We start from the raw sequence: 22,005 nt of genomic DNA, 5'->3' as shown, positions 1-22,005 counted from the left end.
GCTGTATGTGGTGTCAGTCATCCCCTACTGGGAGGTGTCTCCCAGTTAGGCTACTCGAGAGTGAGGGACCTACCTGAGGAGGCAGTCTGTCCGTTCTCAGATCTGAAACTCTGTGCTGAGAGAACCACTACTCTCTTCAAAGCCGTCAGACAGGGACGTTTAAGTCTGCAGAAGTTTCTGCTGCCCTTTGTTCAGCTATGCCCTGCCCCCAGAGGTGGAGTCTACAGATGCAGGCAGGCCTCATTGAGCTGAGGTGGGCTCCAGCCAGTTCAAGCTTCCCGGCACTCTGTTTACCTACTCAAGCCACAACAGTGGCGGACGCCCCTCACCCAGCCTTGCTGCGGCCTTGCAGTTCGATCTTAGACTGGTGTGCTGGCAGTGAACTAGGCTCCGTGGGCATGGAACCCTCCGAGCCAGGCACGGATATAATCTCCTGGTATGCTGTTTGCTAAGACTTCTCAAAAAGCGCAATATTAGGATGGTAGTGTCCCGATTTTCCAGGTACCATCTATCACTGCTACCCTTCCTAGGAAAGGGAATTCCCCAATCCCTTCTGCTTCATGGGTGAGGCAGTGCCCCGCCCTGCTTCAGGTCACACTTCGTGGGCTGCACCCACTGTCTGACAAGCCCCAGTGAGATGAACCCAGTAACTCAGTTGGAAATGCAGAAATCACCTGTCTTCTGCATTTTTCACGCTTGGAGCTGTAGATTGGAGCTGTTCCTATTCAGCCATCTTGGTTCCTCCTCTCCTCTTTGTGTTTAAATACATATTGCCCAGTTAAATTTTCAAAAGCAGGTGGCCTGTAATTTTGATCATTTGGAAATACCAGACTTTTATGCTTCCGGATCTTGGTCTAGAAATTAATAGCAAATTTTTTTTCTTAAATCTTAGTCTTGATCTAACCTAGAGTACTTATGAGTAAACAAGTGGTATAGTCTGTTCCTTTTCGTTCTGTCTTCTATCTCTGTTTTGCTAGCCTTTCTCCCACTCTGTACTTAATGATCATTCTTTGTCCTAAAGGGTAGATTTTAGAAGCTGTATATGGACTCCTAGAAATAAAGCAATTAGAATATGTTAGAAATGAATCCAGCCATGCCACTTTTTTGCCGTAAAATAACAATTCCAAGATAAGAATCACTTTCTGAAAGAACTGAGAAACATTCATTCCAGTATGTATCTCTTCCTGCCTAGGATGTGCCTAGCACTTGTTGCGTACTGTAGAGATGAAATAAATAGAAGATGCAACTCCAGTCCCTTGCATCACTAAAATCTCATTGGGGAAATAGACACAATCTACAAAAGGAATTGAGAGATAGATACTTGTGTATAATAATATAATCTAGTAACTTTTAATTTGGTTCCTCAAAAATTGAGCAAAAGAATAAGTAATTTTTTAAAAATCTATACTGTTAACAACTAAAGTATAATGGAACTCATGTTCCTTCCTGTGTATATTCCATTTTAATGGAGGTGCTAATAGTTGGGGCTGGGAGTGGGGCATGTTGCACTATATGATGTGCCTTTTTGGGAAGGAAGACGTGTGATTTTCTGTATACATGACCTCTCAATGGCCAGTGAGACATTCTCAAGGGGATGGGTATCAAGCCACTCTATGAATGTGGGTTCTTACTTCATCTGGTAGAAATCACAGTAACATGGAAAGAATACCACACTGTCAGTTCCAGCAAAGAAATTTTGGACAGTTCTCAGAGCCTTACTTTTTCATTCATCAAGTCAGAATGTTGACAATAGTCTGTCTGTCTGACAGGGTTGTTCTGGGAACTAAACAAAATAACAGAAACAAAAACTCTTAGTTGTCTTAAGATTTTAAAGACGGTATAGGCATGTTAATGAGTTTTTATATGACCCTACACAGGTGCCCAATTTCTAATGCTCCCTGAATGCCATACCAACTCCTGTTACATTCATTATCTATTGTCAGCCAGGGACAATTTTCCATCTTGCTAGGCCAAAGAGAAGCCAGACAATGAGAATTAGCCCATAGGCCTAGCAGCTTCAAGCATAGAACCACAACCAAGATCTGAAGATAGCTGGCTGATCTTAGATGGCCTCAGTGGGGCTGGCTGGCTGGATGTGCAATTTTTTTTCACTGGCTTAGCTTCCCTAATGATTGTTCCATACTGAATCTCAGTCTACCTCACCTCTTCCTTCCATTCATTGGCTTCATTCTACTCTAGAGACACTGGGTTTAATCTGGGGCTTTACCTGCAAATTAAGTATTGCTTCCAAGCCAGAACTATTGTCTGAGACCTAGGTACTTGGGCTAAAAAAACTGCTTTATGTTTTCTGGAATACATGTATCATAGTAACATCTCTGGCCTTCACATTACTTGAGAAATGAAATCCTTTGGTTAGCCAGCAACCTATAATGCCTAAACTACATGTTGTAATTTAAGTCTGTAGGTGGATATTTAGGATTAGTTGTCGTCACAGGTCATGGAATGAGGAGTAAAGCTTAGTAAGTTTATTTTCTTATTTCATTTTTGTTTTTTATAGCGATGGGGTCTTGCTTTGTTTTGCACAGAGTGGAGTGTAGTGGCACAATCACAGTTTACTGCAGCCTTGGACTCCTGGGCTGATGTGATCAGCCCCCCTCAGCCTCCTGAGTAGCTGAGACTACAGGTGCATGACACCATGCCCAGATAATTTTTTTTAATTTTTTATAGAGAAGGGGTATGTTGTCTAGGCTTGTCTTGAACTCCTGGCCTCAAGCAGCCCTCCCACTTCTCCCTCTCAAAATGCTGAGATTCCAGGTGTGAACCACCACACCCAGCCAGCATAGTAAATATAAATTAAGGTGTTTTTATGCCCCCCCCCCTTTGCTACTTTTTGCTTTCTGATTTCAAAGGACACACCTTTAAGTATGAACAGGTTGTTTCCCAAAAGTTCTTTGCTTAGAACTTAGACTGCATTTTCCCAGAGAACAGCAGTAGAAATCATATCTGCATTCCCAGGCCAGTCCCCAAAAGTCTGTTTTATACTAATGCATTATAACATTTTACTGATAATGGGACTTCAGCTCCTCATAGCCACATTTATAATATTATTTCTCTGAGAAAAATAATTTTGAATCAAGTTCAGATGCTGTAGAATGTCCTCATGAAGTGGAGAGAAGGTGAAGATGGAAAAAAAGGGACCAACTTTAGGTACTAATGGGGCAGGCATATCTGAATAAATTAGAAAAACCTTCCTGAACCCTAGGAACCTAAGTCTGGATGCCGTCTTAGTTGCTGTGCCTCTGTTCTGAACTGATAACAAGAAGGGCAGTTGTGAGGAGATAATGAGCGTCATATGGCAAAGTCTTTCATGCTAATCTGTGTACCTGTTTGGGTATGTCCTAAACTGGATGCAAGTCAGAAACTGATTATATAATCTTTGGTGTATATATTTCTTATTTTTAAAAAACATGCTAGGCTATTCATTGTTACTATATTAAAGTGTGAATAACCTGGAGGGCAAAAACAAGTGTTGGCTTAACCCTTCCTACACAGCCTGAAGACCACACTATGCCTGGCTATCTCTTAAATACTTAAATAATGTTGTTGGCCAACATTGTGTATAAGTAGACTCATCTCATTTCTAGTTCATGAACCTTTGGCGTATTGCTAAAGACAATTAAGACCTTTTGAGATATGCACAAGACTTTTGTGTTCTTTAATTTATTTAAAGAAGCCAGTTTTGTACTTTAATGCTTCTGTGTAGAAATGGGCTATACTGTTATTCACAATAGCAAAGACCTGGAGTCAGCCTGAGTGCCCTGTAGCAGTGGACTAGATAAAGAAAATGTGGTACATACACACCGTGGAATACTTCGCAGCCATAAAAATTGGTATCAGTGGCCTTTGCAGGAACATGGATGCAGCTGGAGGCCAGTATCCTAAGTGAATTAATGCAGAAACACAACCAAACACCACATATAATCACTTGTTAGTGGAAACTAAATACTGGGTACACATGTACATAAAGATAGGAATAATGAACAATGGAAACTGCAAGAGGGGAGGGAGGGAGGAGGGCAAGGTTGAAAAGCTACTTATTGGGTACTGCGTTCACTGTTGAGGTGACAGCATCAGTAGAAGCCCAAACATCAGCATCATGCAATGTGCTCATTTAACAAACCTGCACGTGTATCCCCTGAATCTACAAGAAAATAAAATTTGTTTAAAAAAAGAAAAGAGTCAGCCTGGGTGCACTGTTATATAGTAGATCTAATGTATTTTTTTAAACGGAGCTCTTTTCTTGAGCTCTGATGGAATATTTATATCATATAAATATAAAGCATATATCTTGAGTCTTTTATATTTATATCATATAAATATAAAGCATATATCTTGAATATTTATATCATATAAATATAAAGCAATTGAACACAAATTATTTCCCCCCAAAGAGGATAGGTTCTGCAGTGTTCCAGCAAGATACCAGTAGATAATGAGTAAGTTAAGGTTACACTCAGCATTTGTGAATGGTGATTGTCTTCACAAACCCTGGATAAGTAACTAGCTTCACCTTTTTTGTTTGTTTGTTTCTTTGTTTTTTTGAGGAGTCTTGCTCTGTCGCCCAGGCTGGAGTGCAGTGGCATGATCTCAGCTCACTGCAAGCTCTGCCTCCTGGGTTCACACCATTCTCCCGCCTCAACCTCCCGAGTAGCTGGGACAACAGGCGCCCACCACCACACCCAGCTAATTTTTTAGTATTTTTAGTAGAGACAGGATTTCACTGTGTTAGCCAGGGTGAGTCTCGATCTGACCTTGTGATCCCCCCGCCCTTGGCCTCCCAAAGTGCTGGGATTACAGACGTGAGCCACCGTGCTGGCCCAGCTTCACCGTTTTTTAAACATAAGTTTGAATTCCAAATTAACCTTGTAACGAGCCAGTGAAATAGGCAGTGATGAGTCTTGTGCTGTATCTGGCCCTTATCTGTAGATTTTTAACATCCTTTGTGGTTGCTGGTTTTAGTCTTCAAAGAATGTTTGCTCTTGTTTCATTTCTCTAGTTTGTCACTAGTTCATTTTGGAGTGTTCCTTTAAACAACCAATGTGTAATATAAAAGGAAAATAAAAACAGTTTAGTCATACAGAGGTTAAAAAACTCACTTGCATAAATAGTGGACATTTTAAAGTAATATACTAACAATTGGAATAATAACAATTCAGTACTGAACAAATGTGTTGCGTTTAACTATCTATAAGTATATACCAATGTGCCCTCTGACTAAAGTTGCTATGCCCTGCCTGGCTGTTACTGTCTTCCTTACATATGTGTGTTCCATTGGAAACAGAAGATTTGCACAGTCCAGTTGACCAGATTGGAACACACAAGTGTCCTCCTTCCTCAGCTCCTGACCCCCTCCCCTGTGAGATGGTCATCCAGTTACCCAGGTCTTTCCTTGCCTGTCTGCAAGTGTCCATGCAGCATAAAGAAGCAATTGTACATTCTTCTTAGGAGGGGTGATCCTGATAATTCGTGGGGCCTTTTTTAAATGCAAATGTTGTTGAGAAGACAGGAGTCTCAGGTATGGTTTGACCCAGAAGTGTCCCCTGTGCCTATTGGAGTGGGTTTAAAGATGAGAACAAGGGGCAGTCGCATGTGGTACCATGTTCCTTGCTTCCTTTTTGAAGAACATGAAGTGAAATACATTATGAAATAATTGGTAGGAAAGACTCTATATGGTTGCATCATATATCTTCCCTGACCCAAATCCAGGTTTTCTCTTTCTGAGCAGGTTGACTTTAGCAAATACAAACAGAAACTGATTGCTGGTCTCACTTTTAAGTAATTTGTGAAAGACGACCTGCTGATAAGAATAACATTAACATAATGTTATATGCTTAAAGTGAAAGATGTATTCCCTTTGGGAAAACAGACATAGATACCCTAAAATTTCCTTGCTTATGTTGATAGGCCACACCTGACAGGTGTGCTTATATTGACAAGCCATACATCTTATCAAAAGTGGTCATTTTGTTGGCTGAATTAAAGAGCATTTCATCATTTTCCCTGGTATTAGCTCTTTGACTATGAGATGCAACTGTCAGTGTGAAACTTGGCATTTGCCCAGCTCTTCTGATAGGAATGGCTGTTCTTTCACCTTGTGGGATATTTTTACGATCTTGACTCTTTTCCAATATCACTTTCACATATAGTGCTGGTAGGCCAAGGGAAGACTTCTCCTCTCCACTGTCTGTACAGATTCTTAGGCCCAGCATCTTTTCTGGAAGCCCCAAATTAATCCCTCACCAGCTCTATCCTTGTGTCTTTGGGCACTGGGTAGCCTGGTGTGCCCTTTTCCCTTTGTCCCGCCTGCAGCTGTCCTCTTGTAGCTGGCTGTTGTTTCGAGTCCTCAGTTCCCTGAAAAGCCTTCCAGTTTCTGCTCATAAATTCAGACTGTAGAAGCGGTCCACCAGAATCTCCTGGGTTTGCTCAGGTACAAAAGTCCCAGAAACCCAGTGTAACTGCTTTTACATGTTCCTACAGAATTACATTTTCATTGTGCCTGTCTGGCTGATGATGATTTTTTCTTCTTTTACTTTTTTTGTTTTTCTAAGTTATCTATAATGGCCATTTATGACCTTCATAATCAGAAAATACTTCTTTTGCCTTGCTGTTCTCCTATCCTTCCTTTATATGGATCATAGGGTGATCTAGCTATTTTAAGTCCATAGAGACTCCCACATTTTGCCACTTTAAGGGTTAGCATCTGTGCGTATTTTCCTCCAAAGACATACACATTTCATTTTGAATGGTCCCTTCTGTGCTCTGCTGCACAATGAAACTGTTTCATTCTTCGGTGACCCCAGGGGCCTCCTTTCTGGGTATAGCATTAGATTACCTAAGGCAGAGGTAGTTCACGCCTAGCTTCTTCATTCCAGTTTGCCAGGTTGTCAGCTTCCTCAACTTTAAACTTGTGGTAATAATAGCATCTCCTTCATGGAGCCGCTGGGATGCTCCACTGGATAAAGCAGCAGAATGCCTGGCACAATGCCTGCCATGGAACATTAGTGGCCTAAAATTTTTACTGTTGTTTTAATGACTTCCCCCATGGCACATATGTTCAAGTGAGACCCAGGCTGTACTGCCAGAGTCTATGAAGTGTCATGTCTGTCTGTGTGGCAGCATAGCAGGTAGAAGTATTTCTCAATTAGAGTATTGGATTTCTTTCAGAGTTTCCACCTGGAGCCTCCAAGCAGAACTGATTTAACATTTAATCCCAAACCTGTTCAGCACCTTGCTCATTTGCTTCTCCCTCTGAGCTGTGTCCCCTTAAGCCAGGCCTCAGGACACCTCCCTCAACCACTTGAAGAAGCTGCCAGCATGGCCGGGCGCGGTGGCTCAAGCCTGTAATCCCAGCACTTTGGGAGGCCGAGACGGGCGGATCACGAGGTCAGGAGATCGAGACCATCCTGGCGAACACCGTGAAACCCCGTCTCTACTAAAAAATACAAAAAAAAACTAGCCGGGCGAGGTGGCGGGCGCCTGTAGTCCCAGCTACTCTGGAGGCTGAGGCAGGAGAATGGCGTAAACCCGGGAGGCGGAGCTTGCAGTGAGCTGAGATCCGGCTACTGCACTCCAGCCTGGGCTACAGAGCGAGACTCTGTCTCAGAAAAAAAAAAAAAAAAAAAAAGAAGCTGCCAGCAGCCTCTCTCCACTGTGTGCAGATTTCATATACCGTTCTCAGCCCACTGCAGTAGATCTTTAGCTGCAACTTCTGTGCTGAGAGTGGCTGCTCAGCAGTCAGTCTCTGACCAACTAACTTTTAAATCCATTGGCTTTTTCCAGCTTGCATCCTTTTTGCCTCCTCTGTACCTTTGCCATTTCTGACTTGCTAGTCTAACTGCAGTGCCCACCCCTGCCCCTGCTGGGATCCTCCCCCATCTCCCTCTGGCAACTTTCTCGCCCTCTTCCCTGGGTCCCTTGCACCATCTCTCCCAGTGGCTTCTTATGCCCATCCTATATGTAAGGGTTACTATGGGTCAACATATAGCCTTGTATAACATGTACAATAACTGACACATTATAATAATATAAATAAATATAATAATTAAAAAATTATAATAATATAAATAATATTGAGACATGGAATACTGAATTTTGTTGGTAAAGCATGACTACAAACCACAAAATATGTTCAAAGAATGAGGTGAGGGAATTACACGAGTGTTCGGTTGTCTGCCTTGTGATTTTTTTCCTCCTTTCTTTTCCGATGTTCCAAGTTTTTTATATTGTTCACTTATTACTTTTATAACCAGAAAAAGATTTCTCTTATCTCTTATGCTTCCTGTACATGTATATATGTATCTTAGAGTGATCACATCTGCATATAATAAGTATAATTTCACCTAGTTAACAACTGTAGCCCTAGACGTAATTTTCTTTTCCTCTTGCCATTTGGCATTATATAATGTAGATTTCCCCATTCCTCGGATGGTATTTGTGACCATCTTATTGATGTCATAACATTTCATTGGTTTAAAAAGATATCTAATTTTAAATAGTTTTTGTTGATTTTAATATTACCTGTGTAACGGTCAGTGATGGAGGTTGTGAATTTTCAGTTTTGAGCCTGAGGACATCAAAGTCCTTGGTTTCCTTCAGGGGTAAAATGAGAACAATGGACATGCTGTGGGGCACTGGACAGGGCATTGCCTGAAGGGCTTGCCTGGTCTTTGTGAAAGGATTTCTCTCTCCTCTGCACCCTCAGCCCCCATGGAGGCAGGGTTCACTGGTAGGACCAAACACACAGGGCGCTCCACCTCAAAGTCAGCGGAGAAAAGCTGACAGATGTCATTGTCACCTGAGGTAACTGCCTTTGCCGACACTGTTGCTTCTGGGTGTCGGAAGGCTGAAGACTCCAGAATCAACTGCCCTTGTTGTTGCCACTGTTTCATTTTGGCAGCAAAGGACTCAGCTTTCCCCATTTGTGAATGTGTATAGATTTGTTTAAAGTTATAGGATGTGGGGAGAAAGGAAGAGAACAGGGAAGAGATTCCTACTCCTGTGCCTCTGTCCCACCCTTCATCCCCGCCAAACCTTACCTCTCCAGCATTCTCTTACCCATCCAGCCTGGATGCACTTTCAGTCTAGCCTTTATCTCTCTTGAGAAAGTTTCTGAATGAAGGCTAGAAAGAATTCTTAACTCTGTTTTGATGTATGACAATTTTTTTTTTTTTTTTTTTTTTTGGGCAAATATGCTTCCCAGTATTTAGAATCATTAGGCTAATTAGAAACAGTACTTTACTATTTTCTCTGTCTCTCTCTTTTTTTTTGGTCAGTGAAGGAAAGAAAGAAGCTAATCTTTTTCAATCAAGGACTACTACATGTTTTGTTCATTAAATTCTCACTACAGCCCACTGAGGGAGGCAGGTCAGGTCACACAGGCCCTCTTTTTTTTTTTTTTTTTTTTTTGAAACACGGTCATACTCTGTCACCTAGACTGAAGTGCAGTGGCCCCGTCATGGCTTACTGCAGCCTCAAACTCCAGGGCTCAAGCGATCCTCCTGCCTCGGCTTACCAAGTAGCTGAGATTACTGGTGTGAGCCATGACACCTGACTCATTTTTCTTTTTTTTTCTTTTTTGTTTTTTGTGGAGATGTTGCACAGGCTGATCTCAAATTCCAGGATTCAAGCTATTCTCCTGCCTCAGCCTCCCAAAATGTTGGGATTATACAGGTGTGAGCCATGGCACCTCATCCCTCTTGAAACCCAAGTCTGTGGGATTCCACATCCCATGTTCTCCTCTTGGCCACATCACTTGTCACTGAGCCTTGGGTTGTCATGCACCATTGTGTCCCTGTCGACTGTCACATGCGAGGATGGGTGCTAGTGGTTAAGAAAATAAGATTTAGAATCTGCAAGGGTCCAGATCGTTGGCATGCTATCAGCTTGGTAAGAATACTCGTAAAGACGGAACTACTCATTGTCTCTAAGGTGATCTAAATTTTATTCTAATTCTGGGAGAAACTGGGCAAGTTTTCAAAAGTTTTTAAGTCAGGTATTTGAGTAACAGGACATCTGTGTGGGATTAATACCTATGAATAATTTTTTAGTTGCTCTTGTTGGAAATAAGAGAGAGGAAACATCTGTTTAACACAATATCTGACCAGTCTTTCAGCTTCTTGATTACTTTCATGTTCAGTCTGAGGTTAAATGTCTTTTGATGTAGTAAAACTTATAAAGTGTGAAGAAGAACTTAAATCCAATTCCTTATACTTAACCATGATTTAGTCCCTTTGGGGAATCGTATTTAAATATTTGCTTCCTATTTATTTATTTTTGAGGCAGAGTCTCACTCTGTCACCAGGCTGGAGTGCAGTGGCATGGTCTCAGCTCACTGCAACCTCCACCTCCCAGGTTCAAGCAATTCTCCTGCCTCAGCCTCCCGAGTAGCTGGGACTACAGGTGTGTGCCACCACGCCCAGCTAATTTTTTAATTGGTAGGAGAGACAGGGTTTCACTATGTTAGCCAGGCCGCCTTGGGCTCCCAAAGTGTTGGGATTACAGGTGTGAGCCACTGCACCCAGCCTAACTGCTAAATTCTATAAAAAGCCGGGCGTGGTGGCTCATGCCTGTAATCCCAGCACTTTGGGAGGCTGAGCTAAGAGATTAAGACCATCCTGGCCAATATGGTGAAATCCCGTCTCTACTAGCAATACAAAAATTAGCTGAGCATGGTGGCTATTCAGGAGGCTGAGGCAGGAGAATCTCTTGAACTCGGGAGGCAGAGGTTGCAGTGAGCAGAGATGACACCACTGCACTCCATTCTGGGCATCAGAGCAAGATTCCGTCTCCAAAAGAAAAAAAAAATTGTAGTTAAAGAAATTTTCATCATTCATTGTTACATTGCACTTTTCTTTAAAAGTAGACTAGTTTTAAAAATAAAATAGTTTGATATATATAATACATCATTTCATCATTTTTCAGATAAACCTATTAAAAATATTTCCTTGTTCAACTTGACCTTATTTTACAGTTCCCTATTGCAAGAAATATAAAGCAAAATTGCGCACAGGTTTCTTTTATTTTAGGCTTGTTGCCTTTGTGTAAAAGAAATTCATTGACGTCTGGGCACAGTGGCTCACTCCTATAATCCCAGCACTTTGAGAGCCCAGGCGGGTGGACCACCTGAGGTCAGGAGTTCGAAACCAGCCTGACCAACGTGGAGTGACCCCATCTTTACTAAAAATACAGAATTAGCTGGGTGTGGTAGCACATGCCTGTAATCCCAGCTACTTGGGAGGCCGAGGCAGAAGAACCGCTTGAACCTGGGAGGCAGAGGTTGCAGTGAGCCGAGATTGCTCCATTGCACTCCATCCTGGGCAAGAAGAGTGAAATTCCATCTCAAAAAAAAAAAAGAAAGAAATTAACTGAAGAAGGCTGATTTCCTGTTTGGGGGACATGCATGCATTGGGCAGTAAAGAGAAGCAACATTGAGTTAGAGCACAGAGTGATGTTTACACTGAGTTCTAACGTATATCTAAGGAAATTCTTTTTAACATTTTAAAAGTGAAAATAAAGAACCTTGTATCATTCTAGGCTTTTAGAAGCATTTTAAATAAGTGTAAATATTACCGTTAAAATTTTATTTCTCTGGAATTCTTATAGCATAGATATGATACAGAAAAAAATAGTTTATACCTTTTAAAAATGTAAAATATCCCTAATTATCCCACTGTTATAATATTTAATACAACTACAAATATTTAAAAATATTTTATACTCTTTACTCATTTGTATTTTTTTATTGTTGCAATTAAATTAGCCATGCCATTTTACATTATGCTTTTTTACTTGATATTTTATTAAGCATTTATGCATGATTATATAGAGATGGGGTCTCAGACTGGTTTTGAGTGCCCAGACTGGTTTTGAGCTCCTGGGCTCAAGCAGACCTCCCCGCCAGCCTCCCAAAGTTCTGGGATTACAGGCGTGAGACATCACTCCTGGCCTATTTTCTTATTTTCAAAATGTGTAACATGCCTTGATGATTTTTCAAGGCATTTTCTCACTTTATGGAAATATATATTAATATATGGAGAGTTTGGTAGTTACGAGCATGAATCTACCATGTTTGTGTCCTGGATCAACCATTGCTCCTCTCTTTGATTAGGCTCATTAATCTGCCTCCGTTTATCCGTAAAATGGAGATCTTCATAATACACTTCCTCAGAGGAAGATGAAAAGCACTTAGAACAATACTTGGCACAGACTAAGTACTCAGTAAATATTAGTTATTATTGGAATGGCATCAGGGTAGATGGCAGAGTAGAAAGCCCCGGGAAATTGTGCCTTCACCAAAACAGTTGAATTAACTGTGTAAGGAACTGTGTGAGATAACTATTTTGGAACGCTGAGTATAGAAGAACACTTGTAGCATCCAGGGGCAAAGTCTCTGGTAAATTTCAGAAAATCATGGTCAAGTTCAGCTTTGACATTGTAGCAGCTACCATCTTCCACCCCCAACCTCATGGCAACCAGCTGTCAGTCCACAAGCCTTCCTGGTGCAGCATGCTGGAGCCAGGGTGAGCAAAGTGGATTTTCACATATCAGAAGAGAAAGAGAAAGGGGCAGAAAAAATATTTAAAGAAATAATGGGCCAAAACATCCCCCCCAAAAGGAAAGACCTGAATATATGCCACCACGAGCTCAATGTACTCCAAGCAAGATAAACACTATGAGATTAATGCCAAGATATATTAGAGTCAAACTGTTAAAGCCCAAACATGGAGAGCAGGCATAAATCCTTCTTTGTCAGTAATCACATTAAATGTAAATGGATAACAATTAAAAATGGAAAAAATATAAATGGATGAAATTCAACTATGAAAAGATAGAGATTAGAAGATTACATTAAAAAAAAACAGGATTCATCTATATGTTATGTACAAGAGACACAATTTACATATGAGGACAGAAGGGGTTGAAAGTTAAAGGATGGAAAAAGATATTCTATGCAAATATTAACTAAAAGAGAACCAAGATAGGTATATCATTGTAGATAAAATAAACTTTCAAAAGCAGTTATAAGAGATAAAGGACACTCTATATATTAATTAAAAGGTTCAATACAGCAAGAAGAGATAACAGATATAAACATACATACACCTAACAAAGGTGCCCCAAAATATAAGAAGTAAAAATTGACAGAATCAAAGGGAAAAACAACAGTTCTAAAATAATAATTGGAGACTTAACTACTCCCACTTTTAATAAGGATTAGAACAACTAGAAAGAAGATCAGTAGGAAATATTGGACTTGAACAACACTGTAAAGCAATTAGACCTAACAGACATGTACAGAATATTCCACCTAACAACAACCTAATACCCATTCTTATCAAGTACACATGGAACATTTTCCAGGATAGATTATTTGTTAAACCATCAAACAAGTCTTAATAAGTTAAAATTGTCTCACGCGTCCGTGTGAAGAGACCCACAAACAGGCTTTGTGTGAGCAACATGGCTGTTTAGTTCACCTGGGTACAGGCAGGCTGAGTCCGAAAAGAGAGTCAGCAAAGGGTGGTGAGATTATCATTAGTTCTTACAGATTTTGGGATAGGCGGTGGAGTTAAGAACAATGTTTTGGGGACAGGGGATGGATCTCACAAAGTACATTCTCAAGGGTGGGGAGAATTACAAAGAACCTTCTTAAGGGTAGGGGTGATTATAAAGAACCTTCTTAAGGGTAGGGGAGATTACAAAGTACATTGATCAGTTAGGGTGGGGCAGAAACAAATCACAATGGTGGAATGTCATCAGTTAAGGCTATTTTCACTTTTGTGGTTCTTCAATTGCTTCAGGCCATCTGGATGTATACGTGCAGATCACTGGGGATATGATGGCTTAGCTTGGGCTCAGAGGCCTGACAAAAATATTCAGGCCTTACAGGGTATATTTTCCGGTTACAATAGAATAAGAAAAGGATATCCATTTTTACCACTTCTGTTAAATATTGTACCGGAGTTTCTACCCAGGACAAGTAGGCAAGTAAAGGAATTTAAAAGCTTCCATATTGGAAAGGAAGAAGTGAAATTATCTCTATTCACAGATGACATGATTTCAAATGTAGAAAATCCTAAGGAATTCACTAAAAAAAAACTGTTAGAAGTAATGAGCTTAGCAAGGTTGCAGGATACAAAGTCAGTATAAGTCAGCTGTATTTCTGTATAATGCAATGAACAATCTGAAAATGAAATTAAACCCATTTTATTTACAGCGGCATCAAAAGGAATAAAGTACTTAGGAATAAATTTAATAAAACAAGTGTAATACACTCTGAAAACTACAAAACAGTGTTGAAAGAGACTAATAGGGTTAAGAAGGCAGTACTCACCAAATTGATCTGTAGATTCAACATGATTCCTATTAGAATCCCATCTGGCTTCTTTGTAGAATTAACAAGCTGATCATGGGAATTCATATGTAAACCCAAGAGACACAGAATAGCCAAAGCAGTCTTGAAAAAGAACAAAGTTACAGGACTCGCCCTTTCCAATTTAAAAAATTACTACAGAGCTACAGTATTCAAGACAGTATTGACATAAAGATAAACATGTAGACCAATGAAATATATTAGAAAGCCCTCTAAACCCCTCTGTCTACAGTCAGTTGATTTTCAACAAAGGTACCAAGATCATTCAAGGGGAAAAGAATAATGGTCTTCCACAGATGGTGCTGGGACTACCAGATATCCACATGCAAAATAATAAAGATCCTTACCTTAAACATATACAAAAATTAACTCAAAATGAATCAAAGACCTAAATGTAAGAACCAAAAGTATAAAACTCTTAGAATAAAACACAAGAATAAATCTTCCTGACCTTGAATGTGGTGATGGATTCTTAGGTATGACACTAAAAGCATAAACAACAAAAGGAAAAAAAAAATTGCACATCATCAAGATGAAGAACTTTTGTGTTTCAAAAGACACTATTAAGAAAGTGAAAAGTTAACCCACAGAATGGGGGGAGTATATGCAGATCATATATTTGATAAGTGAGTTACATAGAGAATATATTAAAAATTCTTACCATTCAGTAATAAAAAGGCAACCTAATTTTTAAAATGGGCAAAGAATCTGAATAGATGTTTCTACAAAGAAGATATACAAGTGGCCAATAAGAGTAATGATTAAGATGAAAGGTTTTAGCCGGGTGTGGTGGCTCACACCTATAATCCCAGCACTTTGGAAGGCGGAGGTGGGCAGATCACAAGGTCAGGAGTTCGACACCAGCCTGGCCAATATGGTGAAACCCTGTCTCTACTAAAACTACAAAAATTAGTTGGGTGTGGTGGCGGGTGCCTGCAGTCCCAGCTACTCAGGAAGCTGAGACAGGAGAATTGCTTGAACCCAGGAGGTGGAGGTTGCAGTGAGCCGAGATCCAGCCTGGGCAACAGAGCGAGACTCTGTCTCAAAAAAAAAAAAAAGATTGAACTCATAGAAACAGAGTAGAAGGGTGTACCAGGGCTTAAGGGTGGGAGAAATGGAGAGATGTTAGTTAAAGGGGTCCAAACTTTCATTTATAAGATGAGTAAGTTCTGGAGACCTAATGGACAGCATGGTGTCTACAGTTAATGTATATCTGATATTTGCTGAGAGAATGGATCTTAAGTACTGTAAGCATACTCATGGAACATGTGAGGAGATGGAGATGTTAATGTTGTGGCCGTCATTCACACTCTGTACGTACTTCAAGCATCACATTGTGCCACCTTTATATATATTTGATTTTTATTTGCCAATTTTATTTCAGTAAAGCTTGGGGGAAGGAGGAAATAAAATAATAGTGAAATAAAATGAAAAATCGAATTATATATATCCTACTTCCCTCCCAGAATTGTTACAAGAATCAAATGAGGTAACTTAAAGAAAGTAATTTATAAAATGCAAATTTAATTAATACATAAAATACCAATATTATAGCAATAAACATAATTGTCATTATTAAACATTATATTAGTACCCCCTTATTCAAGGAGGATATATTCCAAGACCTCCAGTGGATACATAGTACCCAACTGTGTATAAACTATTTTTCCCTATACATACATACCTGTGATAAAGGTTAATTTATAAAGAAGACAAAGTAAAGATTAACAACAACAATAATAAAATAGAACAATTATAACAATATACTGTGATAAAAGTTATGTGAATGTGGTCTCTTAAAATATCTTATTGTACTGTGCTCACCTATTTTTATACCTTGGTGTTCTGAGGGCAACTGAAACCACAAAAAGCAAAACCGTGGATGAGAGAATTGCTGTATTAAATAAATATAGTAACATTATATTATGCTTTCCCTCTTCTAATAGACCAAACTTACTTTTAAGTTGGTTCTATTGTCGTTTCTATCCATCGGTGTACCAAGTAATCTCTTGTATGTAGTGAATGCTCAGTAAATGTACTAGAGAAAAATTAGATAGTATTTTGTTTTCCTGAGAGGGTACCACAGACTGTTTTGAATGTAATATCAATAACCTGTTTATTTTGATAAAGGTAACTTAGATAATCCTTACCATTGTATTTATAGCCCAGCAGAGTGATAGTTTACAATCTTAACATACATCTATCTTTAACTATAAATTTTAGGAGGCCAAGAATTCAGTCGATAGATATTATCAGTAATAAAGTGGTCAAAGAAGCTGTAAAAACTTGTAGGAGGGCTGGGCGCGAGGGCTGATGACTGTAATCCCAGCACTTTGGGAGGCCAAGGCGAGTGGATCACAAGGTGAAGGGATCGAGACCATCCTGGCTCACGTGGTGAAACCCCGTCTCTATTAAAAATACAAAAATTAGCTGGGCATGGTGGTGGTGGGCACCTGTAGTCCCAGCTACTTGGAAAGCTGAGGGAGGAGAATCACTTGAACCCAGGAGGCAGAGGTTGCAGTGAGCCAAGATTGTACCACTGCACTCCATCCTGGTGACAGGGCAAGACTCCATCTCAAAATAAAATAAAATAAAATAAATAACTTGTACGATTCCTGTATTGTTTCCTTTGAAGATGTGGTTTGCAATTGAGAAACATTTTTGAGACAGAAATAAAAGATGAAAAGCTTCCATCGGATGGGTCTGTCACCCTCTTGAGCTCTCCCACACATTGACGCAGCATCTCTGATGGAGCAGGGGCGATGCCGCTGCCTGTCCCCAAGGAAGCTCCCTAAGCCCAGTGCAGGACAAGAAGAGTGCTAAATAAGATGTCCTACAGACAAGAGAATGACATCGTTGATGAAAACAAATCTTTCTATGTCTTTATTTTAACAAACAGCATTTTGGGTTTGTTAAGTAAAAACCCATTTACATTAATTTTTCAGGTAGTAAGTTGAAGACAAATATACCTAAAGTATAAAATGTACTTGAGGTTCTATTTAAAATAAGTTGTCTAAATATAAATCAGAAAGTCTACACAGTGAAGTTTCGAGTGAAAAGTCCACTTGGTGTTTGTCCTGATTATTTTTCGGCAGGCTTAGCACAGCAGGCCCCTGGGGAGTCTTGGAAGTGTGTGTGGGCACTGTAAGTAACTAGTTAAAAGTTTATGTTTCAAGTTAGTGTTACCAAACTTGGAGGATGAAGATTTGAAAGTATAATGGCCTAGTACTGACTTCTCTGTAGCCACATACTTTACCTTCAGGCAGGGCACACTCAGTAGTCCTCTGTGATAAGGCAGGAGGGTCAGAATGTATTGAGGGGTCTGTCATGAGTGCAGTAGCTGCCCAGCAGCCCTCAGGCCCTGCCAGACACCCCTCTGCTGAGCCACCACATTTGTGAGGGCAACAGGATGTTGGAGACGAGGGCCAGGTCTGTGTTCCATCCTCACCAGCCTGGAGGAAGGTGACAGGAGTAAGTTGGAGGAGAAGCAAAGTCTGGGAGGCCTCATTCCCGACCCTGATGGGTTATCCTCTTCGGACTGCAGCCTCTGATAGCTGTAGAGATGCAGTTTTCCTTCTCAGGCCACAGTCTCACTTTTGGAAGGCCAAAAATTATACATATGTTTCTGACTATGCTTATTGTAGTGTTTCTTATAGGCAGGTAGTTGAATCTGACCTTAGGGTATTATTTTGATGTTAGCGTATGATACATGTCCTGCTATAGTTCTGCTGTGCTTTGGTTGCTATGTGACATTCTGAGGTTTTTGCTGTCCTTGTTGCCCTAATTTCTTTGTTTGTGAAAATAAGCAGCGTCATTCAAGAGAAATTATGCTTCCTCTGTAAAACACTTTTAATCCAAGAATGTTCCTACTGCTTTAAGAATTCAAAGCATTGTCTTTTATCCAGCCTTGCACATTTATCTAGTTTAGCTGAGGTTTGTTCTGTTTGAAGCTAAACTAAGCTTAGGACTTGCCTCTATGTGGTAATAATTAAAGTTGGGCTTTGTGATTTCTGAGGACAATATTTCTTAGTCTTATTTTACTGATTCTTTTATGTTTGTAATGTCAGTTTCATCTCTCTTGTGGTCATTGTCTTCCAAAAATCCTTCTATTGCCAGTCAGTGTGAATCCTTTTGTTCTGAATTCCTACATAAATTTTTGACTGGAAGTTCAATTTAGGATATTTTGTGGATTTTAGAAACACATTTTTCAATTCATTTGATTTGTTTTTTCCCCTTTTTATTCTCAGTTGCATTATTCAAATACTATAATCTGTTCTTATCTTTTGCCATCTCCAGTTTTACTTCTGCTTCTACAAACTTGTGACATCAAAACATCCAACCATAAAAACATGTTTTACAGGCCGGATGTGGTGGCTCACGCCTGTAATCTCAGCACTTTTGGAGGCTGAGGCGGGTGGATCACTTGAGGTCAGGAGTTCAAGACCAGCCAAGCCAACATGGCGAAACCCTATATCTACTAAAAATGCCAAAAAAAAAAAAAAAAATTAGTCAGGCATAGTGGCAGGCACCTGTAATCCCAGCTACTCTGGAGGCTGAGGCAGGAGAATTGCTTGAACCCAGGAGGCAAACGTTGCAGTGAGCCAAGATCGCACCACTGCACTCCAGCCTGGGCAACAGAGCAAGACTCGATCTCGAGAAAAGAGAAGAGAGGAGGGGAAGGGAGGGGAGGTCTCAAAAAAAAATTCAAATAGAACAACTATAATTCTTTACCCAGAAATCATATGTATGGAATACTCAGCCATGGCATTGTGCTACCACTGACCTAGTAACAAGGTGCTTCAATGAAGCCAAGTGTCTGAAACGTGTTACTTTTGAGTGCTAGACTCATAAACCAAACCCTGTAGATAGATCCTATTAGATTCATACTACTTCATAATTAGTATGAATCTAAATTAGAAAAAATGTACGTTTATTTACTATACTGTTCACTTTCATACAGGAATAAATCTCATAAAATATGATCTGTTCCCCAGTGTTGTATTTATTCTGATAAAAAGGGAATTAGACAAGTTACACTTGGGGAATTGTAAAGTAGCACACACAATCATAAACGCCAGTCTTTTATAGTCAGTTTCTTAGTTATATGTAACTGTCTGACTTGGGTAGAAAGGTAGAAAAACACATTTGAATAAAGTCTTGTCAATTAAGAAGCTGAAAATAAAAGGAATATGAGGCTTAAACTTCTTATTTCTGAAATTATCTTTATACTTCAGTTTAGAGTCATTTTCTAAGACTTGTATTTTCAAAGTTTTATTAGAGTAAATCTGATTTTTGATGAGGAGGAGTGGTACCCGGTCACTAAATGGCCGGGATGGTGGGCAGAATATTTTGCTATTTTAACAAATCCATTAGTAGCAAGCACTATTGACATTGCCTTGTCACCGAGTCGTATTTCATGCTGGTGTGTTGACGCAGGTGTCCAAAGTCAGAAACAGAGGTGGTGTCAAAGTCTGTGAAGTTAGCTCTGAAAGTCACTGAGATGTAGTAGCCCTTTTCAAATCCAGTCAGTCGAAAAGAATTTACGAAGTAACTAGAATGTGATTTATTGTCTGTCTTGAGAACCAGAATTCTGATAACCCCCCAGAATTTTCTGCATTGATGGAAATGTTCTATTTATTGTGCTATCCACTATGGTAGTCACTAGCCACACTGAATACCAGAAATATGGGTCATGCAACCCAGGAACGGCATTTTTAAATTATTTTATTTCATTTTACTTTGTTTCATTTAAATATGATGAGCTACATGGCCCAGTGGCTACCTTACTGGCCAACACAATGTAGAAGGTGGCTTTCAAGGTTCTTTCACCACAGGGACCCTTGCAGAGTAAATATAAATCTTTCCACAGCAACTTGCCAAACTGCCTAACACTTGATAACTGTGAACAGATAGAGAAGCATAGTTTCTTCTACCCCACCATCCCCACCCCCCACCCAATTTCATGCCTTCATGTGAACCCCATCTAATCGTGTGCCTGGCTAGCCAAATGCCCCGTCAGTTTGTGTCCCTTCCCTTTCTCATACGTTGGTTCCTCCAGGGTTGATTGTAGCAAGATCTTCCTTACCCGTATCCAAGTAGGGAGTCCTGTCCTCCCTCCTGGGAGATGGCCTGGTATCTTGGAAAGAGAACAGACTGGCTTTGAAGCCAGTTGGTTTGTATTACAGCCCTGTCATGGACTAGTGGTATATAATTAATTGGTTGTTATTTAACCTCCTCTGAAGATTGGAATAGTCATGTTTACCCTGTGGGGTTGTTGTGAAGAGGACTAAGAGCACAGCAAGTAAAGTAAAGCCATCATCAGACTCTAACCAGCTAGTATGGGTAGCAAAGAAGGCTCAGTGCAAATGTGCATATGAGCAGGTGATAGAAAAGTGATATCCACTGCCAATGATTGTGATTCCTTTTAATATTTAGGAGGATAAAGATAATAGGTTTTGAGTAAGTAACACTAAATAACCCTAGTTTTTGCTAAACAATAGGCAACAACTAATTTGAAATTGCTGAAGATATAATTCACAATAATGACAGCAGCAGTGCCGACATCCTTCCCACTGAGCCCTTGCATGTGGGAAGCCCTTCTAGGAACTCTGCATCAATTCATTAATTTCGTTTTCACAAGAAATCTGTGTAGTGCTTACATCTACTGTGAATACTCCCAATTTATAAAAACCAAGTCACAAAGACGTTAAATTTGTCCACAGTCACACAGCTTGTAAGTGGGAAAGCCAGGATTTAATTCCAGAGTTTTTAGGTCTAAAAGCTGTACGTCCTCTCCTTCCTCCCATGTCATCGTGTGCTGTGCATTAGATTCTCATGTGCTTGGTCACTTGCCACCCAGCGTTTTTATTCTAAGTCTTTATTTTAAATTTATGCCATTCTTAGATGCCTACATTAGAATACACGGGACTCAGTTGTTACAAGGTCTGGTTTATCTGTTGAAAATGTACTCTCATGCCTTCCTCTATTCCCTGTAAATGTGAATGTGTGTATATCCATTAATTTAATAAACATCTATTGAGTCCCTTGCACATGTCAGATACTGTGAAGTACCTAATAAAAAAGAGAGGTAAAAAGAGAAACAGCTGTTGTATTCTAGAAGTTCAGTTTTTAGTTGTAGAGGCAGACCGTTGAACATGACAGTGTGAAAGGCACTGTTGGAGCACAGAGGAAAGAGCAACTTTTCCCAGGACACTGGAAGAAGGAATGACATTCATTCCAAAGTCATTGATTTTCCAGGTACTGGTGAACCCCCCAGGCAAAGTTCCTTCTCTCACAGAGGCAACATTCTAGAAGGGACTTAATTAACATGAAGAAGTCTATCTTCTGTCTCTTGTGTAGAAGGCCATATTCTTTCTGTTGCAGCACCAGTAATGCTTTACTGTGTTTTGTTGTTTCCTGGTGTATGTCTCTCTATGAACTTAAAGCCCTCTTGGCTAGCCCCCACCCAGAGATCCTAGTTTATTTTCCGTAAATCTAGTGAAAAACCCAGTCATTTTCATTTTCAAAGTGATTTTAACTCATAGTCTAAATTGAAAAATATTGTTTTCCTAAGTACGTATTAGTAAGTTTGCAAAGCTAGAATTAAACCTAAG

General features: G+C 40.0%; 1 protein-coding gene across 9 annotated transcripts in view; it reads left to right on the top strand.

Moving 5' to 3' along the window:
* The window catches only part of LOC105496910 (scaffold protein involved in DNA repair), a 477,476-nt gene that overhangs the window by 297,083 nt on the left and 158,388 nt on the right, over positions 1-22,005 (top strand). The gene's annotated exons all lie outside the window — the stretch shown is intronic.

This window comes from Macaca nemestrina, chromosome 8, assembly GCF_043159975.1.
Source record: "Macaca nemestrina isolate mMacNem1 chromosome 8, mMacNem.hap1, whole genome shotgun sequence".
NCBI classification, from domain to species: domain Eukaryota; kingdom Metazoa; phylum Chordata; class Mammalia; order Primates; family Cercopithecidae; genus Macaca; species Macaca nemestrina.
Note: the sequence above shows the minus strand (reverse complement) of the source record. Positions and strands in the feature narration are given on the sequence as shown.